Here is a 23,996-nt window from a genome sequence, read left to right on the forward strand (position 1 = left end):
TTCTCCCCAAAGCCTCCCAGGACATAGTTGTATATTTTAGTTGTGGGTCCCTCTAGTTGTGGCATGTGGGACGCCGCCTCAGCGTGACCTGATGAGCGGTGCCATGTCCACGCCCAGGATCCGAACCAGTGAAACCCTGGGCCACCGAAGCGGAGCACGGGAACTTAACCACTTGGCCACGGGGCCAGCCCCACTTCCATCCTTAAATGAGGAAAAATTAGACAAACTAAGAAAATCATATTTCAAAAAAAACCAGAGGGCTGTGGAATGCAAAGAAGTCTAACGGAACTAAATTCCAGAAAGGGGACAAATTCTAGCAATGTATATAAATACATAATAATGATAGTAATGTAACCAAATTTTTAAAAAAATCACTCAAAAGTGTTATTTTTCTGGCAAGAGTGAAACTATTGAAAAATTAATTTCTTAATTACTTTTAGTAAACTTAACTTTAGACTTTTGCTCAATGTGAGAACATAGCTTTTAATTTAGCTACTAGATACGCAGATTTTGTTGACCTTTTTCTTTTCAGCACTTGTCATAACTGATAATGTATCAAGTAATTTTTGTAGAGTTAAATAATAAAATGTAAACTATTTTTATTTAATTCTCAAAGTCCGCTCACACACGGAAACGTGAAGAACAAACATCAACAGCCTTCAGCAGGCCAGCAGCAGCCCAGAGCGATGTGCAGGCCATCTCTTGAAATGTGACTCTGAGATGGAACCGTCGAGCAAGAGCAGGTCCTTGATTCTCAGTCTTCTGTTAGCCGGGGTTCTGTAGACCTGATCTGGCATACATTTTGTGTACCTTCCCTGATTTCAGTGTCAATGCTACTCATGTGATACGCCTAAAAACCCAAAACCCAACAGGAGGAATTAAATACTAAGGAATAAGGTTTTATTAGGTAGGGTTGAGCTTCAGAGGGCTATATAACATTGCAATATTAAGATTTTTTTTAACACTCCCCAAGGAACAATTTTTGTCCTGTTTGGTGTAGTAGTGCCCCACTGAGAATGCGTAATGTAAATAAATTTAAAGCACTGACAGAAAATATTTATAAAGTAAATATTTGCAAGAAAGATATATTTTCCTTTCAGTTGTGTAATTTCATTGTTGGAGGGTTCTTACATGTGATTTCTATGTACAAGGGATAACTACCCCCCTCTAAAAAAACATTCCTTAATTTGACTGTAGAAGGCCGGGACCCCAAAGCTCAGTGAATAGAAATTCATCCTGGAGCACACTTTTCCTAGGGACTTCTGGGATGTCCTGTGTGGTGGTGTCCAGCCTGAGATCTTTGAATAATTACGAAGATAGTAATGGAGTGTTGTGAGCTGTTTTCAAGATTTCAAAATCCCTAGACTAAATCATACTCTTGCTGGGCTTTTTCCCTTAATGTGTTCAGTTTTATAGATCTTTGTTCCATAAAAACAGGACATCAAATTGTTGCTGAATTACTCGGTGAGATTGACACCTCCCTCCAGCCCAGTCGCCTGCACTGCTCTCTGCCTACTACAGCTTCCCTCATTTGTGTCACCACCATTCCTAATCCCCCTTAGAGATTTGTCAGAATTTTTCACAAAACAGAAAGTGAAACACTTAATTATTGCTCACTAAGTGACTTTTTCTAGACATAATATTTTGAAGCACAAGGTCCATGGTTAAAAATTGTTAACAGGAGAGCTTACTGAAAATGTTTCAACGACTTATCTGGCTTAATGTTCTACAGAGGTCAAATGCATTTTCCAAGGTCATGCAACTGGTAATGATGGAGGCAGGATTAAGTCCCTCCCAAATTTCTGACAAAACCTGTCATACTTCCCACTACATTAATGCTGTCATTAGCATGGATAACATCAAACACTTGTGCCACTAGTGGCGGGAAGGCCGTTTTCTGGGGAAAGGGTTAGTGGCTGCCCTCATACCCTAAGGATTGTAAGAGCTACTTCTGCCTGCTTGCTTTATGCCAGGGCATTGTCTCTCTCAGCCCAGAGCATAGCAGAAGGCTGGGAGGCCCAATGCTGGTGCAGCATTTTTGACAGATCCCTGAAAGCAAGCCTGTGTTGTCTGTAACCGCTGAGTTGTGCTGCGATAATTGTAGTTTGCTGTGATGTCCCTAAGGCACTGCACGTTCCCAGGATGTGATCTGAAGTATCCAAGAATTATCATATTTGGAACAGTTTTAATATTTACTACCCGTGATAGCGTTCTAAGATGACACTATGGCAACTCTCACTCAAATACAATTTGTTTAATTGGACTTTAAAATAAGATTTCTGGAATGCAATTCAATGGAAGACTCAAGGTCTAGAGTCATACTGCTTGTTTTTATGATTTATAACTTGTTATAACAGTTTTACTTTTGCCTCATCAGGCCTTTGCTGACTATTATGGTATGGTTCTCATTGATTTCTTTTTACTTCTTTGAACTACGCAATCCTTTGAGTTCTTTAAAACACAATTAATTCATCAATTCGTTCATTCACTTCAATTCAATTCAATGAAATTATTTATTCAGTAAATTCGTTGACTATCTACTATGTGCCAGATTTATGCTAGATACTGGGGAGATACTGGTGGGAAAAAAGACACAAAACATAGAGACTATAAAACTTAGCACAAATAAACATAAAACTACAATTGTGATGAGTGTTATTGAAGGGAGGGTTTAGTGGTGTCACAGCTTATTAAAGGCAGATTTGATGAAATTGAGGATAAGAGAAAAGGATCCTTTGAGGAAGGAATGACTAAGCAATCGTTTTGGTGTTGTTTTGGAGCATCACATGAGCAGCATCAGCATTGAATTCATGGAAGATACACAAAATGTATGCCAGATCAGTGCTGCATAACTATAGGGAAGAGGTGGATTAGGAAGCTTATAGTGAAATAATATAAATAGTGATATGCCAACAAATTAGATTCGCTAGATGAACTGGACAAATTCTTACAAAGACACAAATTACCATCACTGACTCAAGAAGACGTCGAAAATGTGTATTGACCTATATAACAAGTAAGGAGATTGAATCAGTAATCAAAAACCTTCCATCAAAGAAAAGCTCAGGACCAGATGGCTTCACTGGTGAGTTCTACAATGTATTTAAAGAAGAATTAGCACCAATCCTTCACAACTCTTCCAAAAGTAGAAGAGAAAAGAACACTTCCTAACTCATTCTGTGAGGCCACTATGACCCTGATACCAAAGCCAGAAAAGTATATCATAAGAAAGAAAACTGCAGACCAATATGTCTTATGAATCTTCAACAAAATATCAGTAAACCAAATTCAGCAACATGTAAAAGGATTATACACCTTTTTAATGGAATAAATCAAGTGGGATTTATTCCAGGAATCCAAGGTTATTTCAACAGACGAAATGAATCAATGAAATATACTATATTATAGAATAAAGGAAAAAACCCCACATGATCATTTCAATAGAAGCAGAAAAAGCATTTGACTAAATCCAATACCCTTTCATAATAAAAATACTCAACAAACTAGAGGCAGAAGGGAACTTCCTCAAACTAATAAAGGGCATCTGTGAAAAACCTACAGCTAACATCATACTTAATGATGAAAGACTTAAAGTTTTTCCCTAAGATCAGGAACAAGCAAAGGACTTCTGCTCCTAATACTTCTATTCAACAGGACAACAAACAAACAAACAAACAAATAACAAAAACCAGTCACCCAGATTGGAGAGGAAGAAATAAAACTCTCTCTACTTGCATATGACATGATCTTATATAGAGAAAACCCTAAAGAAGCTACAAAAAAAGCTATTATAGCTCATAAGTTCAGCAAATTTGCAGGATGCAAGATCAATATACAAAAGTGAGGTGTGTTGTATACATTATAAGGAACAATCCAAAAATGAAATCAAGAAAGCTTCATTTACAACAACTTAAACAAGAAGAAAATACTCAGGAATAAATTTAACCAAAGAGGTGCAAGGCTTGAACACTGAAAACTGCAGGACGTTGCTGAAAAGAATTAAAGAATACCTAAATAAATGGAAAGATGTCCTGTGGTCTTGGATTGGAAAACTTAATATTGTTAAGATGGCAATACCACCCAAATTGATCTACAGATGCAATGCAATCCCTGTCAAAATTCCAACTGCCATTTTTACAGAAACGGGCGAGCTGATGCTAAAATTCACATGGAACTGCAAGGAACCCAGAATAGTGAAAACCATCTTCAGAAGGAAGAACAAAGTGGGAGAACTCACATTTCCTGATTTCAAAACTTACTTCAAAGAAACAGCAGTGTGGTACTGGCATTAACATAAATATAAAGATCAATGGCATAGAAGGTGGAGTCCAGAAATTAACTCATACATCTATGACCAATCGACTTTTTTCTTTTCTTTTTTTAATTGAGGTATAATTGACATATAGCGTTATTATAAGTCTAATTTATATCTGTCACCATACAGAGTTACAAAACATTTTTTTCTTGTGATGAGAACTTCTGAGATTTACTCTCTTTGCAACTTTCAAATATGCAATACAGTATTATTAACTATAGTCACCATGCTGTCCATTACATCCCCAGGACTTATTTATTTCATACTTGGAAGTTTGTACCTTTTGACTTCTTTCATCCATTTCACTCATCCCCGCTCCTCACCCCCACCTCTGGCAACCACCAGTCTGTTCTCTGTATCTATGAGCTTGGTGGAGTTTGTGTTGTTATTGTTTTAGATTCCAAGTATAAATGAGATCATACAGCATCTGTCTTTTTCTGTCTGACTTATTTCACTTAGCATCATGCGCTCAAGGTCCATCCATCTTGTCACAAATGGCAGGATTTCCTTCTTTTTGTGACTCAATTATATTCCACTGTGTATATATACCACATCTTTTTTATCCACTCATCCCTTGATGGAAACAGGTTGTTTCTGTATCTTGGCTATTGTAAACAATGCTGCAATGAACATGAGGTGCATATATCTTTTTGAATTAGTGTTTTCATTTTCTTTGAATGAATACCCAGAAGTGGAATTGCTGGATATGGTAGATGTATTTTTAATTTTTCGAGGGAACTCCATACTGTTTTCCATAGTGGCTCCACCAGTTTACATTCCCACCAACAGGGCACAAGGGTTTCCTTTTCTCCACATCCTCGCCAACACTTGTTATTTCTTGTTTTTTTTTTTTGTAATAGCTATTCTAACCGATGTGAGGTGATATCTCATTGTGGTTTTGATTTGCGTTTCCCTGATGATTAGTGATGCTGAGCATCTTTTCATGTACCTGTTGGCCACTTGTGTCTCTTCTTTGGAAAAATACTTATTCAAATCCTCTGCCCATTTTTTAATTGAATTGTTTGCTTTTTTGCTATTGAGTTGTGATGAGTTTTCATATATTTTGGATATTAATCTCTTATCAGAATATGATTTGCAAGTATTTTCTACCATTCAGTAGGTTGCCTTTTCATTTTTTTGATGATTTTCTTTGCTGTACAGAAGCTTTTAAGTTTGATGTAGTCCAATTTGTTTATTTTTGATTTGTTGCCTTTGCTTTTGGTGTCGAATCAAAAAATCATGACCAAGACCAATGTGAAGGAGCTTACCTTATGGCCAGTTGATTTTTGACAAGGGTGCCAGGACTATTGAATGGGGAAGAAATAGTCTTTTCAACAGATAGAGCTGGGACAACTTGGTATCCACATGTGAAATAATGGATTTGGACCCCCTCCTTGCACCATATACAAACATTAACTCAAAATGGATCAAAAAACCTAAATGTAAGAGCTAAAACTATGAAACTCTTAGAAGAAAGCATAAGTGTAAATCTTCATGAACTTTGAGTAGGTAATGTCTTCCTAGACATGACATCAAAAGCACAAGCAACCAAGGAAAAATAGATATATTGGACTTCATCAAAATTAAAAACTTTTGTCCATCAAAGCACACTATCAAAAAAGTGAAAAGACAGCCCACAGTATGGGAGAAAATATTTACACATAATGTATCTGAGAAGGGTGTAATATCCAGACAAGAAACTCAATTAAAAAAGAGCAAAAGATTTGAGTAGACATTTGTCCAAAGAAGATACATAAATGGCCAATAAGCATATGAAAAGATTACCAACATCATCAGTCATTAGGAAAATGCAAATCAAAACCACAGTGTGATACCACTTCATAGCCACTAGGATGGCTATAGAAATAAAAAAGAAAAAGACAAAGACAATAGTGTTGATTAGAATTTGAAGAAATTGAAATCCTCATACACTACTGTTTGGAATGTAAAATGGTTCAGTCACTTTGGAAAACAGTTTGGCAGTTCCTGAAAAGATTAAACATAGTGTTACAATATGATTCTACTCCTAGATATGTATCCAAGAGAATTAAAAACACATGTTAATATAAAAACTTGTACATGAATGTTCATAACAGCATTATCCATAGTAGCCAAAAGGTGGAAACAACCCAGATATCCATCAAGTGATGAATAGATAAACAACATGTGGTGTATCCATACAATGGAGTATTTTCAGCCATAAAAAGGAATGAAATACTGATACATGATACAGGCTACCACATGGATGAACCTTGAAAACATACTAAGTGAAAGAAGTGAAAAGAAGCCAGACACAAAAGGCCACATACTGTATGCTTCCATTTATGTGAAATGTCCATAATAGGCAAATCCATACAGACACAAAGGAGATTAGTGGTTCCCAGGGGCTGGGCAGGGAGGACTGAGGAGGGACAGCTGGGGGTATGGGATGTCTTTTTGGGGTGATGGAAATGTTCTGGAATTAGTGGTATGCTTGTATAACTTTGTAAATATACTAACCACCACTGGATTTTACACTTTAAAATAGTGAATTTCATAGTATGTGAATTACACCTCAATTAAAAAAATATGGGGGGGCAGAAGAGACTCAGAGAGAGGATGCAATGTTGCTGGCTTTGAAGATGGGGAAAGGGGCCCATAACCCAAGGAATGCAGGTGGCCTTTAGAACCTGGAAAAGGCAAGGAAACTGATTCCACTCTTGAGCCTCCAGAAAGGAAATCAGCCCTACCAATACCTTGATTTTAGTTCATTGAGACCCACGCCAAACTTCCATCCTTCAGAACTGTAAGATAATAAATTTAAGTTGTTTTAAGCCACTAAGTTTGACGTACTTTGTTATAGCAATAATAGAAAACTAATACAGTACCTCTGAGACATCCAAGTGGAAATGTCCAGGATGCAGTTCAATATGTGAGTCCAGGGTTCAGAATAAAGATTTGGGCTAAACATATAATAGTGGTTTCTAGGCTTGTCCTAACTAATTTATATGTGTATGTGAAAGACTCAATTCATTTGATCCCTAAAGGTCTTTGAGGTTAGTTCTTACTTATTATTTACATTTTTTAAATGAGGAAACCACAGCTTTGAGAGGTTCAGGAAATTCTCTGAGGCATAGAAGTATTAAGTGGTAGAGATATGACTCAAATGTGAGGAGTCTGGCTTCAGAGTTGGAGTCATTTCTCACAAATAGATCTGTGAATTATTGTTATGTAAGTGATAATTGAAGCTATCTGAAGACAACAAATGACTTTAGCCTCATGGAGTGCGTCAGTCACATTTGCTAGAGCTCTTTTGCTGGAGTGATGGGGCAGAAGCCAGACTGGATTGGTGAGTGAACGAGAGTTGAGGAAATGGAGACTGCATGTGTAGACAACATTTCTGCAAAATATGCCTGTGAAGGGGGAGAGTCTCTGTGTGGGGGAATGCAACTTGCAATTTTTAAATGGAAGTCTTGAAGATGTTTAAAAACTGTTAGGAAATTCTGATGGAGAAAGTAAGAAAATGGTGAAAAAAGCCATGAGAGAGAATAGTTGTCCCTATTTAAGAATTCTGAGAATGAAAGGAGCGGAGGGATCCCTCACACTGTGGATGGATTGACCTTACATAGGAAAGGGGTGATTTGTTTATTATATTAGAATGGAGTGAAAGGGATGGGGGTAGGTGGATATTTTTGGCATCAGGAGGATGAGGAAGTTTGTGTGTTGTTTTCTCTCCTGTGAATGTGAGCCAAGGTTACCCCTCTGAGGGTGGGGGAGCTGGAAGGAGGGAGAGGGAAGGAGTGTGAGTGGAGGGTAGTGGTTGAGGTAGTGGCAGCCACAGCACTGAATCAGAAGTTCAAGGAGAGTGGAGAAGGCTTGAATACGCACGTTGGAGAAGGGGAGAATAGATTGACTAGAGGGTTGTGATAGTATTTTGGTCAGTTTTGAAGGCGCATTCGAGGATTTATCTGTTCTACCACTATCATCTTGAATTGTTCACAAATTACTACATGTGTCTTAGACTTTTCAGCCCCAACTGTACTTTAAAATTCTTCGAATTTTCCCTGGATGTCTAGGACAGTGCTGAGAAAGCATTTAAGAAACGTTTTTGGGTTGATTAGAGTATCCAGCTAATCAGGATATCTCAGTTCCCAACATTTCCAGATAAAGCAAGTTTACTATAACATGTTTGTAAAAGGCAAATAATCTAGATGTCTTTCCCAAATTCTCATGTTAGTAGAAGTCTTTCATTTAAAAAAATCAGTTATAGAGTATGTTTTAAAGTTTAAAAGGAAAACAACAACAAAAGGCTTTATCCCACAAAAGCTAGAAAAAACCTTCAGCTTTCTCATTTTTGTTTTGAGGTTAATAAACCTCTTCATTTTTTAAGTTCATAGATTCATTACCACGGAATAAACATTCAAACCAGAGTGTTGAATGTTGGGAAAGTGCAATCCTTTTGGAGGAGGCAGACAGTGAAATAAGACACATGGGATGACTTTGGGTAGAGATAAGGAGACTCCTGCCAAACTCCTTTCCTGCCTGTTAGAGTCCACAAATATGTGTGCGGTTGCAATTCAGCTTCTCTGAAGCCCTATTCCATTCCAGAGGTTGATAAAAAATGTGAACCATTTAGCTACAAATGGAAATCTCAGAGTATGTGAAGCATAGCAACCAGGAGAGAGTCCCAAGGAAATCACCCAGCAACAATCAGGAAGTTGAAAACAAAGCAACCCAGTAACCAAAACACAACCCAGACATATTAAGAAGCCAAGGAAAGAAGGCAACACTCCAGGCAGAGCAGAGATGCTCTGTGTCAAGTTCAAGTCAGCAGCGTCACAAGACTTGTACTTGCTCACTCATATTTAGTGGGTGTTTCCTGTGCACCAGTGCTTTGCCAGGAGCTTGGAACTCTAAGTTGAATACGAAAGAGTCCCTGTCTTCAATAAAATGATGATAATGTATTTTTAAGCCCCAGCAGTGTAGTGTGATGTTAGGACAAGTCATCAGCACAGTGCCATGGGAGCACAGAGGGGTGGGGAGGTTAGGGCTATGTTTGATTTGAGATGTCTTTGGGACACTTGACAGTTGGGTTTCCAGGTGAGAGGCTGGAGCAGACAACCCGAATGGTGCTATAGGTATAGGAATGTATATAGATAGGAGTGAAAGCTGTGAGTTCGGAGAAAGGCATGGAGAAACTCATGAAAATGAGTGAAGAGCTTTGGGGAGCACCAACACCTAAACGGGGAACCAGAGAAGAGGAAGATGGAAGGAGGTAGGGGTAAACCAGGAAAGAGAAGTGGCAGAGGGGGAGAAGAGAGAGCTCCAAGAAGTATCCAGTGCTGCACAGAACTCCCAAGTGTACCTTGAGCTTGGAACCGAGAAGGTCATTGGTGACATTCATCAGACCAGCTCAGAGCAGTGCTGGGAGGAAGCCAAGTTACCTTTGTTGAGAAGACATGCTGGCTGAGGAAGGAGGGAGAACACACATAAATATTCTCATTGTGTTGTAAAGGAAAACATAGCAACCTTTGCATTTGAGTGGCACCGTTTGACACAAACTTGCTAGCGGCTATTCTAAGGCTCTATCCAATAATGATTTTCTTCCAACTGGAAAAATGTTCTCTGAGCAGCTAGCTTAAATCACTCTCCTGCTGCTCATATCCCCATTTCATATCAGGTTGGACTGTGTGAAACTGCCATTTTTGGAGGTCAGAAAAATTAAATGCCAGAAATTCCATACAGGCTTTTGGCAATCACTTGAGCTTCATGGAGGAAGGGATGGAATAGTCACTCTTGGTACTTTAATTTGATGTTTACGCAGTGGTTCTGTACTTTAGTTCTATTTTAAATTTTATATTATTTATGTAATTAGCAAAGTCAATCTATTATTTTAATGTCTAGGAGAAATACTTTTATAGAACAGGTCCACAAAATGGTATAGATTAACTGAGGAACCTGCTTAAAGCTCTATATTGTTTAGAGAGTACATATCTAAAAAGGTGAGTTTTTATAGCACAGTTTTTGAAATAAGAAACTGTCAAGAACCGGTCTTCACAGCCCACCTGTGAACAGCCCGAGGCACTTTCATCAGGTCTCTGTGTTACTGGCTAATGTACTGATAAATAAATGACAAGCAATAGGATGTATTGGAGGATATGAGGAAGCCATTTGGGTTAAAACTAATTTGGCCTGGCCTTGTGTTTCCAAAAGGGCCTGACATGGCCTGTTGAGCATGCATTGTACATCTGCTTTAAATATTTACTGTGTCCCTGGTGCTGGGAAAACTGGAAAGCCTCATGTAAAAGAATGAAAATTGACCATTCTTTCTCACCATTCACCAAAATAAACTCAAAATGGATCAAAGACCTAAAGGTGAGACTTGAAACCATAAGGCTTCTAGAGGAAAATGTAGGCAGTACACTCTTTGACATCAGTATTAAAAGGATCTTTTTGGACACCAAGTCTTCTCAGAGAAGGGAAACAATAGAAAGAATAAACAAATGGGACTTCATCAGACTAAAGAGCTTCTTCAAGGCAAATGAAAACAGGATTGAAACAAAAAAACAACCCACTAACTGGGAAAAAATATTTTCAAGTCATACATCTGACAAAGGCTTAATATCCATAAGATATAAAGAACTCACACAACTCAACAACAAAAAATTAAACAACCTGATCAAAAAATGGGGAGGAGAAATGGACAGACATTTCTCCAAAGAAGATATACAGATGGCCAATAGGCACATGAAAAGATGTTCATCATCACTGATCATCAGGGAAATGCAAATCAAAACGGCACTAAGATATCACCTTACACCCATAAGAATGACAAAAATATCTAAAACTAATAGTGACAAATGTTGGAGAGGTTATGGAGAAAAAGGAACACTTATACAGTGCTGGTGGGAATGCAAACTGGTGCAGCCACTATGGAAAACAGTATGGAGATTCCTCAAAAAATTAAAAATAGAACTACCATACAACCCAGCTATCCCACTACTGGGTATCTATCCAAAGAGCTTGAAGTCAGCAATTCCAAAAATCCCATGCATCCCAATGTTCATTGCCCCATTATTTGCAATAGCCAAGATGTGGAAGCAACCTAAGTGCCCATCAACAGATGATTGGTATATATGTATATACACAATGGAATACTACTCAGCCATAAAGAAAGAAGAAAATCGTCCCATTTGCAACAACATGGATGGACCTTGAGGGATTTATGTTAAGTGAGATAAGCAAATTAGAGAAGGACAATCTCTGTATGACTCCACTCATATGAGGAGTTTAAAAACGTAGACAAAGAGAACAGATTAGTGGCTACCAGGGGAAAGGGGGGGATGAGGGGTGGGCACAAAGAGTGAAGGGGTGCGCCTACAACACGACTGACAAACAGTAATGTACAACAGAAATTTCACAAGATTGTAGCTTATCGGTAACTCAATAAAAATTAAAAAAAAATTTACTGTGTCCCAAAGACAAGAATGATCCCCCTAAAGATAGAGATGTAACCTCCCCCATATTGACATTTCCTTTAGGATAAACAGCTCTTCCTAAACTAAGGATTAATTACTGACCTGCTGTGATCACCTTGTGACCACTCATTTTGTGACCACTGACCTGCTGACCACCGATCTGCTGTGCCAGCTAAGCATCTCATGACAATTGTAAAAGGGACATTCCTTTCATATGTGATGTATGCTCTTTGTTCCAAGACAGTATATAACCACTCTGTACACCCCAATTCTTTGGTGTCCTTCCTTCCTTGGGGAAGGAAGGCCCTGGGCTAGTCTTCAGATCTGGCTCATAACAAACTCACCCAAATTTTGATTTATAAGTTGGTTATGGACTATTTGTGTCAAAATTCTTTTGCGCAATTGGCAGGGTTTCAGAGAAACCCACCAGAGACCACCTGGAATCTACACTGAACTGGCATTCGGTACCAATAGGGGCCCATTGAGCACCCCCCACCCCAGGTCACTGCATTCTTCAGGTGTCCCTGGTGAGTTCTCCTGAAACCCAGATCTCCTTATTTTAAGCAATGGTCCAGAGTTTATGTGAGCTGTTTCAAACCTTAAGACTCGGTGTCTTAAGGGGTTACTGGTACATAGCCTAGGTAAGAGGAAGTTAGGGGGAATTCCTAGAAAAGAGAACCCTGGGGGAATGTCCTTGGCCAGGGGAGCCTAGGGGGAACTTTGGAGTGAATGAGACAGGCTCACCTTTTAATTTGAGTTTAAATTGGAAAGAATTGTGTTTATAAAGTCTGAGCAAACTGCTTGATAGAGAAATGAAAGACTGAATGTGTTCAGCTCCAAAGAATAGGGACACAGATCCTCCCAGCTGAAGGACATTCTCAGGTGACCCAGAAGCTTAGTGGCAGTGTTGGAGGGTCAAATTCCTCACTATGGATAGTGGTCCTATAGGGAACTCCACTGTCATTCATGTTAATTAATTAAAGGCTCATCTGGGGAAGCACATATGCGGGTTGGTCACTCAAGCTCTGAGCCCCCATGGTGGTCTTATACAGCTGGTAGGAGAAACTGAGGCATGTAAGAGAGTGTTTATAACATTTCTTTAGGGAGTAACACTCACAAGCAGCACAATTCTGACCCACTAAGGACACTGTCCTTAGAAATTCTTCAGACTTTATAGCAAAACGAAACTAAAAGAAAAGTAGGAAATTGAACCTCTAAAAGCTGACCAGTTTCCAAATGGGCAGCCTCATCTCTTAACTCCAGCTGGCTTCATGCTGAAACTTGCAAGTGCTTAACAAAATGAGGGTAGTTGTAAAAGGCTGGCAAGATAACCCGGGGGGGCTGGCCCCATGGCAGAGTGGTTGAGTTCATGCACTCTACTTCGGTGGCCCGGGGTTTCACTGGTTCAGGTCCTGGGCACAGACGTGGCACTGCTCATTGGACTGTGCTGGGGTGGTGTCCCATGTGGCATGGTCGGAGGCACTCACAACTAGAATATACCACTATATACCAGGGGGCCTTGGGGAGAAGAAGAAGAAGAAAAAAGAAGATTGGCAACAGATGTTAGCTCAGGTGCCAATCTTTAAAAAAAAAAATAACGTGTGATAATTTAAAATTCCAGTGGCCACTGTGGGGCTCCTTTTTAGGAGCCGGATAACAGAGAAACTTTTAAAGAGTTGAGCTCGCCAACTTCCGGCACAATTGCTCAAACTAAAGGTTCTGGAAGCTGTAAATATTTACAAAGAACAACAACAACAAAATCTTACCAAGCTCGTTTCATGTCCTCAGGGCTTTGCTTAATAATTGTCAGGTTGGAGGTCCCAAAATACAGTCAGACAAAATGTGGTTGCACCCCATTTTGTCATCAGAGATAGTCAGACAGAAATGTGGGCTGCACTCCATTCATGGCTAAGGGTCCCACCAAACTGCCACCAGCTTCAGGGGAATTCCATTGGCCTTTAGAAGGAATGTTCCAATTAGATAAGATCATTTGAGAAGTGCACTTAAAAGCAAAGATTTCAAAACTCCAAAATAACCTTATTGAAAGCTTGCTTGCAAAGCTAATATAAATTGTTATAAAAGATAACTAAAGGAAAATATTAGCCCATGGCTTTACAGACACCTGCATAATCTACTCCTAGAGTTAATGAGACTCTGAGAGATTTTCTGGGAAGCTGCTACGTTAAAGATTACTAGAAGTGTTCAGTACTACCAGGTAGTTACTGTTTGTCTAGGCTGAAACCTGACAAGGTGTTTGAAAGGATTTAGCAACTTCTGATCAGAAATTCAGCCAGATTGGAAGCTGATATTCAGAGCCTGATAGGAATTTTCTTTCCAGGCCTTCTTCCCTAAGTTAAAATAAAACTAAGCACCTAGAGGGAAAAAAACAAATTAGGGTGATGCAGTTGGACAGGTAGTGCAACTGTTCTCATCTTACAAACCCTTGCAAAACTAAAAAGCAGCTCTCAAGGCAGTTCAGATTCCACTCAGTTCCTTTATCTCAAGAAGGATTATGGTCTTGCCTCTCTGGGAACTGTTTTCTAGCCCATCACCAATTCCTAAGACTGAAGAAATAAAAAGGAAAGAAAAATGGCCATAAGAGTGCCCTTGCCACATCTAATGTCTTGAGTGTCTTCTCCACAAATATTAGTAGAAAAGTCTTACAACAAAATTTGGATTCATAACTAGGGAGCTTTGTGTTACTGTACCTGATTCATGGCAGTAATTTGAAGACAATAGCTGTGAAGTCTCTGTGTATGTGTGTCTATGTATGTTATATGTGTGTAATATCTTACCTCCTGATGATATGGCCAAAATTAAGAGCTTCATTTAATTGGCTTAAAGTAACCACTGCCACAAATTATTTCTAAATGTATTAGAAACTAACCCAAATGTCTTTTAGGTTAACATGATGAAATTAATCTTTGGTAGAGGCCAGCCCTGTGGCCGAGTTCGCACACTCCGCTTTGGCAGCCCAGGGTTTCGCTGGTTTGGATCCTGGGCATGGACATGGCACTGCTCATCAGGCCACGCTGAGGTGGCATCCCACATGCCACAACTAGAAGGACCCACAACTAAAATATACAACTACGTACTGGGGGGATTTGAGGAGAAAAAGCAGGAAAAAAAAAGATTGGCAAGAGTTGTTAGCTCAGGTGCCAAAAAAGAAGAAGAAGAAAAATTAATCTTTGGTAAATGAAAGCCTATTTAAGATTATTGGTTTGATTAAAATAGGCATGTCCTCAAACCTATCAGCATTGGTTATGATGCAGACATGCAGCCTTTATTCTACATTTATTGGTCAAATAATCTGGTGTTATCTCAATTACAAAACCGGTTAACAAAAAGTAATAACTTAAAATGATGGCTAATTTTGCCTAATGTCTCATGAAGCCTTGTGGACAATGTAAATAATTATTTGGAATAAGTAACTAAATAGATGTGAAAAAGATGAGTGTTGGGTGAACTTTTAATGATAATTATGTGTTATGGTTTAAGTATTTAAAACAGCTTCCAAAATCTCTTTGGTAACTTGAAACTTTGAAGTTTTGCTAGGTTAATTTAAATGATAAAAATTCATTGAGTATCTAGATCATTTACAAATAAGAGAAAATATTAGAGAGTAATTATTAAATATAGGTTTTTCTACTTTTGGCATCTTATTACAGGGAAACTAAAGGGTGTTTGAGTCTAATGGTAAATATATCTTGTGGGGTTTTTTTGTTTTTTTTTTTTGAGGAAGATTAACCCTGAGCTAACTACTGTCAATCCTCCTCCTTTTGCTGAGGAAGACCAGCCCTGGGCCAACATCCATGCCCATTGTCCTCCACCTTATATGTGGGACGCCCACCACAGCATGGCTTTTGCCAAGCGGTGCCATGTCCACACGTGGGATCCGAACCGGCAAACCCAGGGCCGCCGAGAAGAGGAACGTGCGCACTCAACAGCTGTGCCGCTGGGCCAGCCCCCATGTTTTGTGTTTTATTAAAAACTTGTACTATAAAGTAACATGTTTCTAGAAATTATAAAAGATACATTTAAATTTTCCAAGCCACAAAATGCTAATGTAAAAGAAAGTTTATAACTGCTTACTTCTTGGTTTTCACTAAAAATTAAGGTTTCTAAGGGTTAAAAATTCTAATATATGTGATCAAAGCTACTAAAAATTAAGGAAAATATATTTGTTTTCAAGGAAAGATGTCTATTTTCAGTAAAGAAGTTATAAAGAATGGAAATATTTTTGTTTGTTTTGTTAAGAAAGATAAATTTGTCCCAAAGTACTATGAGGAAAAAAGAAAGGCATGGGACAAATTCTGAATGCAAAAAGAAAGGTATAGAAGGTTTGTTGAAGAGGAATCCTGAGGAAAGAGTTTTATGCATGGTCAAGTTGGCTAAGATTTGAAGTAAATCTAATTAAGTAAATGAGTTTTAATGTCAGAACTAAGCTGGTACAAAAATTAGAATTTGGTTTTCTCTTAAAAAGGATAAGTTTCTAGAACTACCATATGACCCAGCTATCCCACTACTGGGTATCTACCCAAACAACTTAAAACCAATATCCAAAGTAACATATGTACTCTTATGTTCACTGCAGCACTATTCACAATAGCCAAGACATGGAAACAATCCAAGTGCCGTCAACTGATGATTGGATAAAGAAGATGTGGTATATATATATACACAATGGAATACTACTCAGCCATAAAAAAGACAAAATCATCCCATTTGCAATGACATGGATGGACCTGGAGGGAATTATGCTAAGCAAAATAAGCCAGATTGAGAAAGAGAAACACCAGATGATTTCACTCATATGTGGAATATAAACAAACCCACGGAGAAAGAGAAAAGTTCAGTGGTTACCAGGGGAAGGGGGGAGGGGGATGGGCACAGGGAGTGAAGGGGAGCACTTATGTGGTGACAGACAAGAAATAATGTATAACTGAAATTTCACAATGATGTAAACTATTATGAACTCAATTTAAAAAAAAAAGATCCATGAGGAAAGGCAAAAAAAAAAAGGTAATTTTCCTGAACTTTTAGTCTGTTTTTGATAGAGGTTATAACAGGTTTTCTTTACTTTTGAGTGAGTCTTACTTTGGTTGAATGGATAACTAAGCATTGTTTTACAGCGACCTTTGTTTCTCGGCAACATCAGCAACCCCTTGATCTTGTTTGACCAAGTGCTTTAAAACTTTCTGATATTTCTGACAAGCCCCCCCCCAAATTCATATCCTAAATGAAGTTTTTATTTGGACTTCAAAAAAATTTCTCTGAGAATTTTCAGAGGGCCCCTGGAACTTAAAGAAATTTGTTCTCTCTTCCTATAAAGGGGGAGATACTCATTAGGCTTGTTTGGTATGCTAAATTGCATGCGAAGCATTGTCAAGTAAATGATGATAAACCTTCTCAGGTTGTATTACATAGGTAAATATTATTCACTATCTTAAGCCTGCTACCTTGTTTCCAACATCACAAGAGGAAAAGACCATGACTGTATTCTATTATCTAATTCAGCTTAGAGATGAGACTTACTTAAACAATAAGTAAGGATGCTATCAAGTTGGATATGCTGTCCAGCCTCGAGAATGCCCACTACTTTCTTTTAACTCTGCTAACCCAGTAAAAGATTTCCTTCTAAATATTCAAAAAAGTCACCACAGAAGGAGAAATAAAGGTGACAATAAAAGGGGGAAAACAATACTTTTGGATACTTTCTCCCACAGTGACCCATAAAGCCTGTACTTGTTGCACTATATGGCCAAAGTAAAATTCAGGGAAACTATTTCATGAATCACAAGGCCACTTTCCCCTTTCTAAGGGAGCCTTTGAGGTATAGCAATTAGACTTTGTTCAAATGCCACCATCTCAAGGATAAATATATCTTGTAGTGACCTGTATGTTCTCATGTTGGGTTGAGGCCTTTCCTTGCAGAAGAGTGATGGCTTTAGGTAAATTATCGTTGGAGAGAATGGTTCCTGTGTGGAGAATTCCTATGGAGTCCCATAGTGACTGGGGAACTCATTTCTCCAGACAAATAATTAAATCTATTTGTAACATTTGGCCAATAACGCAGCATTTCTACTATGCTTACTATCTCCAATCCTCAGGATTGGTGGAAAGAGCTAATGGCAAAATCAAAACCCAATTGGCAAAGCTTTCAGAAGCATTTAATCTCTCATGGCCAAAAGCTCTCCTGCTCGTGCTCCTCAATCTTAGATCTACACCCTTTGGTGAACATCGGCTGTCCCTCTGGAGATAATAATGGAATGGCCTATGCAATTAGATGAAGGAATGTGTGAACTAACTTTGCTTAAAGGAGAGAGCTTAATTATTGTCAAGGTGTCATCGAGACACTTACAAGAATTGAGAGGTTGGTAGCTGATTCTTTTCACAGAGAGCTCCTGGTAGATGAAGACCTTAAGGATCATGGACTATAACCTGGAGAATTTATTTCTTGGAAGTGGCATCAAATAAAAGACTCTCTGCAGCCATGTTGGAAAGGACCATGCTGGGTACTTTTAACCAATTCATGCGCTGCAGAATCAAAAGGCATATGCGCTGCAGAATCAAATGGCATAGACTCATGGATTCACATTTTTCATTTAAAAAAGGTTTCTGCACCTGAGTGGCTTTCAGTTCCTGTTTCTGATACTTGACTTCAACTGACCAATGCAAATATTTCCAAACCAGGATGAAAAGAAGACAGCCTCTGTTGTAGACAGCTGTCCCAAGACTCTGGACCAGGCCTGTATTCCCGACCTTATATCTCCTCATTTAAACCTTTGTAGTGCTTAAACTGTACCTATTTTATAACTGTTCCTTTTAAGGTTTTCAGAATACTATTATACTTAGAGAAAGTGATTGATTTGGAACAGACTGGTCTCAAAGGCAGGCATTTTTTGAGTGGCTCCTAATGGAACTCACTGGTTGTGTAGAACAAATCTCTGGCCTTGGCTACTGTCTGGATGGCTAAAACACTGCACCCTGAGCTTCCCTTGGATGCAGGGAAGGAGTCACACTGAGCTAACACCTGCAACAATCTTCCTCTCTTTAAGGCCAGGTGGGCTCATTCAGTGTTCCACTGGTGTGGCCACCTAGTGGCTATATTTGTTCCTTCCTTGGGGCTAGAAGATGTCATTATCATGTATAGAAGCCCTGACTAAATTAAGTCAACAAGCCCTTAATGACAGTCAATCAGGAATAGCCTTATTAAATACTGAAATGTCCTTAATGAAAAAGGCTGTCCTTTAAAACAGAATGGCTTTAGATATTTTAACTGCATCCCAAGGTGGTACATATACAATCGTTCAGACTGAATGCTGTGTTTTCATACCAGATGAATCTTCCAATGTGTCATCTCTGCTAAAGCACGTGAAACAGCAGGTGAATGTCTTAAATGAATCTTTCGTAATTGTAAACAATGTGAACATAAGGAGTCCATTATATAACATTAAAGCCTCTTAAAGGCTTCCTCTGTTAAGGTATACCTCTATGCTTGTCTGACTGTTTCCCCCCAACATGGATAACTAGGCAAATAAGTGAGGGAAAAGCCTAGCACTGAGGTGGCAGCAACCACCCTGGCACTGAGGGATAGTATTTTGATCATCAGTGCTTTCTATCAAAAGATTATAGATCAAAAGGGGGAAAATGTGAAATGAATGGCAAGCAATAGGATATATTGGAATATTTGAGGAAGCCATTTGGGTTAAAACTAATCTGGCCTGACCTTGTGTTTCCAAAAAATGCCTGGCGTGGCCTATTGAGCATGTGTTGTACATCTGCTTTAAATATTTACTCTGTCTCAATGACAAGAATGATGCACCCAAAGATGGGAATGTAACCTCCCTCATGTTGGCATTTCCTTTAGGATAAGCATCTCTCCCTAAACTAAGGATGCGTTACTGACCTGCTGTGATCACCTTGTGACCACTCACTTTGTGACCACTGACCTGCCGACCACCGATCTGCTGTGCCAGCTAAACATCTCATGACAATCGTAAATGGGACATTCCTATCATTTGTGATGTATGCTCTTTGTTCCAAGACAGTATATAACTACTCTGCACACCCCAATTCTTTGGTGCCCTTCCTTCCTTGGGGAAGGAAGGCCCTGGGCTAGTCCTCAGATCTGGCTCATAATATACTCACCCCAATTTTGATTTATAGATTGATTATGGATTATTTGCATTGACATTTCCTTATACAAGTTCAAATCTAAAGCTTGAGCCATTTTCAATTTCTCAAGAAACATGTGAACAGAAACCATATTAACTTTAAATATCAAGCTATGTGTTCATGTTGACAAAAAATGTTAAGATTTAATCACATAAACTAAATACCTACTTTTTATTTGGTTTAACAGTTCATTTAAATACATTCTTATTTCCTAGAGGCTTAGACTCTTAGATCAGAAAGCGTATCCTTTGTTATACTCTGAAATCAAGTTATTAGATTTAAACAGTTCACCAAACACTAGCAGAATGCTAACACCACCTGCATATGATTCTGGAGTAGAAGAAAAGAACCTCAAACTGGAAAGTCATCAAATTTAAATCCCATCCCTTTATACTTGAAGAACCTATAAAACAGCCTCCTTATAATAGTTAATGTAAATATAAACTCGTATGTTTAAAAAATATGACTTTAACTTCAATTCATTTGTTTAAACTGTAGTCTCTGGTTCCATTATAAACATATCTAATCTACTTCCAACTGACAATCCTTCTGATTTTTTAGGAAAACTGTGATATCTTTTCTCAGGTCAGCTTCATTGGATGATTTGGATGTGTAGTGGTGTTTTTTGAGAAAGAACGCTATCCTTCCAGCCTCGCGTTTCCAGTCATAAGTTCTCCTTGGCCCTGTTGAAGCACGTCCTGGAGGAAGCATTGCAAGCTGAGGGGGGAGAGATTCCAAAGGCTTCAGAGGAGACCCAGGGAGGGCAAGCCCTGGGCCTCACGTCTGGGACCTTATCATAGAGTGGTCTCATCAGAGGATGTGAGAGCCGGAAGTGACCTTGAGAACCTCTGCTTCTACTGTCTCAATTTCAGAGAACAAATTGAGCTTAGAGAAAACCTATCTGGTGCTAGAACTGGGATTTGAACTGAGAAACTGTCCCCAGTCTTGGGAAAACATTTATGTTATTCAAAATCACCTGATATGTTCTCATTAGTTATTGCTAAGGTATTCTTATAATAAAAGTGATATTGTGGATGCATGTAAATGCATAAAAATGAGCAGCAGCAGCAGCATCACTTTTCACGGAGTATTTGAAAACAAAACTCTGGCATCCGCCCCAGATAAAAGACTCGAATAATTTTCTAGAAGCCTGAGGACCAGATTCTAGATCAAACTTCTAAACTGGCTTGAATCCTAGTCCAGTTTCTGGCCTCCAACCTTCCTGGTGGGAAATGATTATTGACCCTCCCCACGAGGGTGTGTGGACAGAGCGTAGATTTTGCCCCTCCTTTGGATGTTGCATGGAGAATTGGGGCCAACACTCTTCTTTGCAAGCAAGAGGCCATAATGGGAAGACAGAATCAGAAAGCCTGAATATTTGGATTTCCCCAGTGCCCCTTCTGTAAGCAACCCTCCCTGCCTGTGTGGTCAGCAGGTCCTTGGGGCAGAACACTACCAAGCGTCGTGACAGAGCTCTTGTCAGCAGCGGTGCCAGCTCCCAGGAGCTAATCCAGTTAGTGGGGTCCCCTCTTTGTTCCTCATGACAGGGCCTTCCAGGGGCTGCTCCATTGGCCAACCACAGTTCCTGAGGAGGGACTTTCTTCCAGAGTCTTCCAAGTTCCAAACTCCAGCTCCTTCAGTAACAAGATAGTTCTCTATTATTCTTTCTAAAGGCGCCCCACAGCACAGTTCCTGCTTTGTTGCAGTGTTTTCTGACCTGTGGGCTTCATATTCCTAAGAAGCCATTGAATTACTGCAAGAACATATGAATCACTGTTACACCAAGTATGTCTGTAACCTGAATAAACAATGTTAATGACGAGTTATTGTGCTATATATTCTGCACTGTGCCAAGCCCATTGCATGCATTATCTCATTTAATCCTCACAAAAATGCTGTGAGGTAAGCAGAACGATAACCCCATCTTACAGGTGAGCAAACAGCCTCAGAGAGGTTAAATAAGTTGCTCAAGATCAGGAAGCTAGCAAATGGGTAAACTGTGTTCAGTCCAGCTAATGCAATCTCAAAGTCTACAGTCTTAACCATGCTATGTCTCTTACAAATGTGTGATCACTTTTTTACAAATATTTCTATGTGTTTTGATTAAAAAGTTATAAATTGATTTTAAAGTATTATATAATTTATCGTAGATTTTTATTATGTTGTCTTTTCATTTTTTTCCTACATTGATAGTACCTCAACTACCACATACTTGGTACATGATACAATATTTTTTTTTTTGAGGAAGATTAGCCCTGAGCTAACATCTGTCACCAATCCTTCTCTTTTCGCTGAGGAAGACTGGCCCTGAGCTAACATCGGTGCCCATTTTCCTCTACTTTATACGTGGGACGCCTACCACAGCATAGCTTTTGCCAAGTGGTGCCATGTCCACACCCGGGATCCAAACTGGCGAACCCCAGGCCACCAAGAAGTGGAACATGCGAACTTAACCGCTGCACCACCAGGCCGACCCCATATATTCATATTTTACATACGCTCATCTAAAAGGAATTCACTTAGCAAATGTGAAACTTAATATAGGTAAGTTAGAATTGTGGTCTACAGAATCAGCAGGCCCGCCACACCCGCGCCCCAGGCGTCTGAAATCTCACTGCCCATGGTCATTCCACAGGACGTTAAACACCATGGCTGCTGGCATCCTACTGTGCGGGTCCTCTGCTTGGGCATGAAAGGGGATTATAGGGAAAGTTCTCAAAGAGGCCTTACTTCTGCTTTTGATTCTAAAGAAAAATTCTGACTAATAACGTTTTAGGAAATTCTATTTCAAATTTTTAGGTTAGAATCAAGAGCTAAGTTAGATAGGAGGAATTTAAGGAACTTTTGCCCATGTGGAAATCAGCAGCTTCAAGATGGCTCTGCTCCTGTTCCCAGTGACACGGCCCAGATCTAAGAATTGGGTTTGCCGTTGCCCCTGGGCCTGAAGCCCACTGTGAGTGAAGCTGCCATGTACAGCGTGCTTTTCAGACCGAGCCCTTCCTTGCTCCGTAGGACACTTCTGTCCCAGAGTCTGCATTTCTATCCCTAAGCCCTTGGCAGTGAGGAAGCCCTGCTGCCTGCCTGCGGACTCAGCTGGTGCTGTCTGTTCAATTGTCCTGTCCTGGATCCTCCATAATCAGGCCCCGCCTCCCTATTAGAATCTCGGGTTATGTGGTGGTAGATTCTCTGATGTTTGGCTTAAGTATCACCTGTATGTTGCTCTGTTCACTGATAACCATTTTTCATTTATTCAACAAATATTTATTAAGTGCCAGGCATTTTTCTAGGACCTGGAAATATAACAGTGGACAAAATAGAAAAACAAAAAACCATGCCTTCATGGAGCTTCACATTCTAGTAGCTACCAAGGCCTGGTGAACTGGTTTACCCCCTCGTCCAGCACAGCTGGGTACTTTTCCCTGCGCCTGAAAACCCTATTTCCAGGTCCTAATTCTCTACAGTCGGCTGGCTGTCTCACTGCAGTGAAGGGAACACTCCTGTTACAGGATAAAGAGTATCATATGAAGAAAGCGCACACCACCAAAAGCAAGTACATAGGGGTATCACAAACCTAGAAATCAAAATGTGTTGAGGTTTGCAAAAGTACAGGGAACAATAAATACAACTTTCCAAGTTTGATTGAGAAAGAGGAACAAAGAGGCAGCGGGCGCTTTGGGTGGAGTCCAGGCAGCAGTGATCTATTGTTGAAAGATTACTTAGGAAAAACCATGCTGTTCAAGGTCGGTTTTACTTCTGTCTTCTTAGTGAGGAGAGTAGGGAGGGGCGTGGAGGACAGGAGAGACACATCAGCAAGAGAAAGAGAAGCCCAAGGCGGGAGAACCCAGTTACTCTAAATAGCCTCCCAGCTCTAATAAATTGCCTCCCACTATTCTGTGAAAAATGGTCAAATTACATTGCTGATCTAATCTGTAAAGAAGTAGAACTACAAGGAATGGTAGAAAAGCTGGTTTCCTGGAGATGGGTAAGTACCATCCCTATTTTCAAGAAGAGATATGGCAGTGGCAGGTAGGTCTGCTGTGGGAGAA

General features: G+C 39.5%; 1 long non-coding RNA gene across 1 annotated transcript in view; it reads left to right on the forward strand.

Annotated features, from left to right (window-relative positions):
- LOC111775294 (uncharacterized) overlaps positions 1-22,090 on the forward strand; it is a 37,229-nt gene extending 15,139 nt beyond the window's left edge. Inside the window, exons 3-6 of the long non-coding RNA XR_011422060.1 lie at positions 16,367-16,794; positions 18,387-18,519; positions 19,643-19,800; positions 20,536-22,090. This is a non-coding gene — a long non-coding RNA (uncharacterized lncRNA). The remainder of the gene's footprint in view (positions 1-16,366; positions 16,795-18,386; positions 18,520-19,642; positions 19,801-20,535) is intronic.
- The last annotated feature ends 1,906 nt before the right edge of the window (positions 22,091-23,996 follow it).

Source organism: Equus caballus, chromosome 10 (assembly GCF_041296265.1).
Source record: "Equus caballus isolate H_3958 breed thoroughbred chromosome 10, TB-T2T, whole genome shotgun sequence".
NCBI lineage: Eukaryota > Metazoa > Chordata > Mammalia > Perissodactyla > Equidae > Equus > Equus caballus.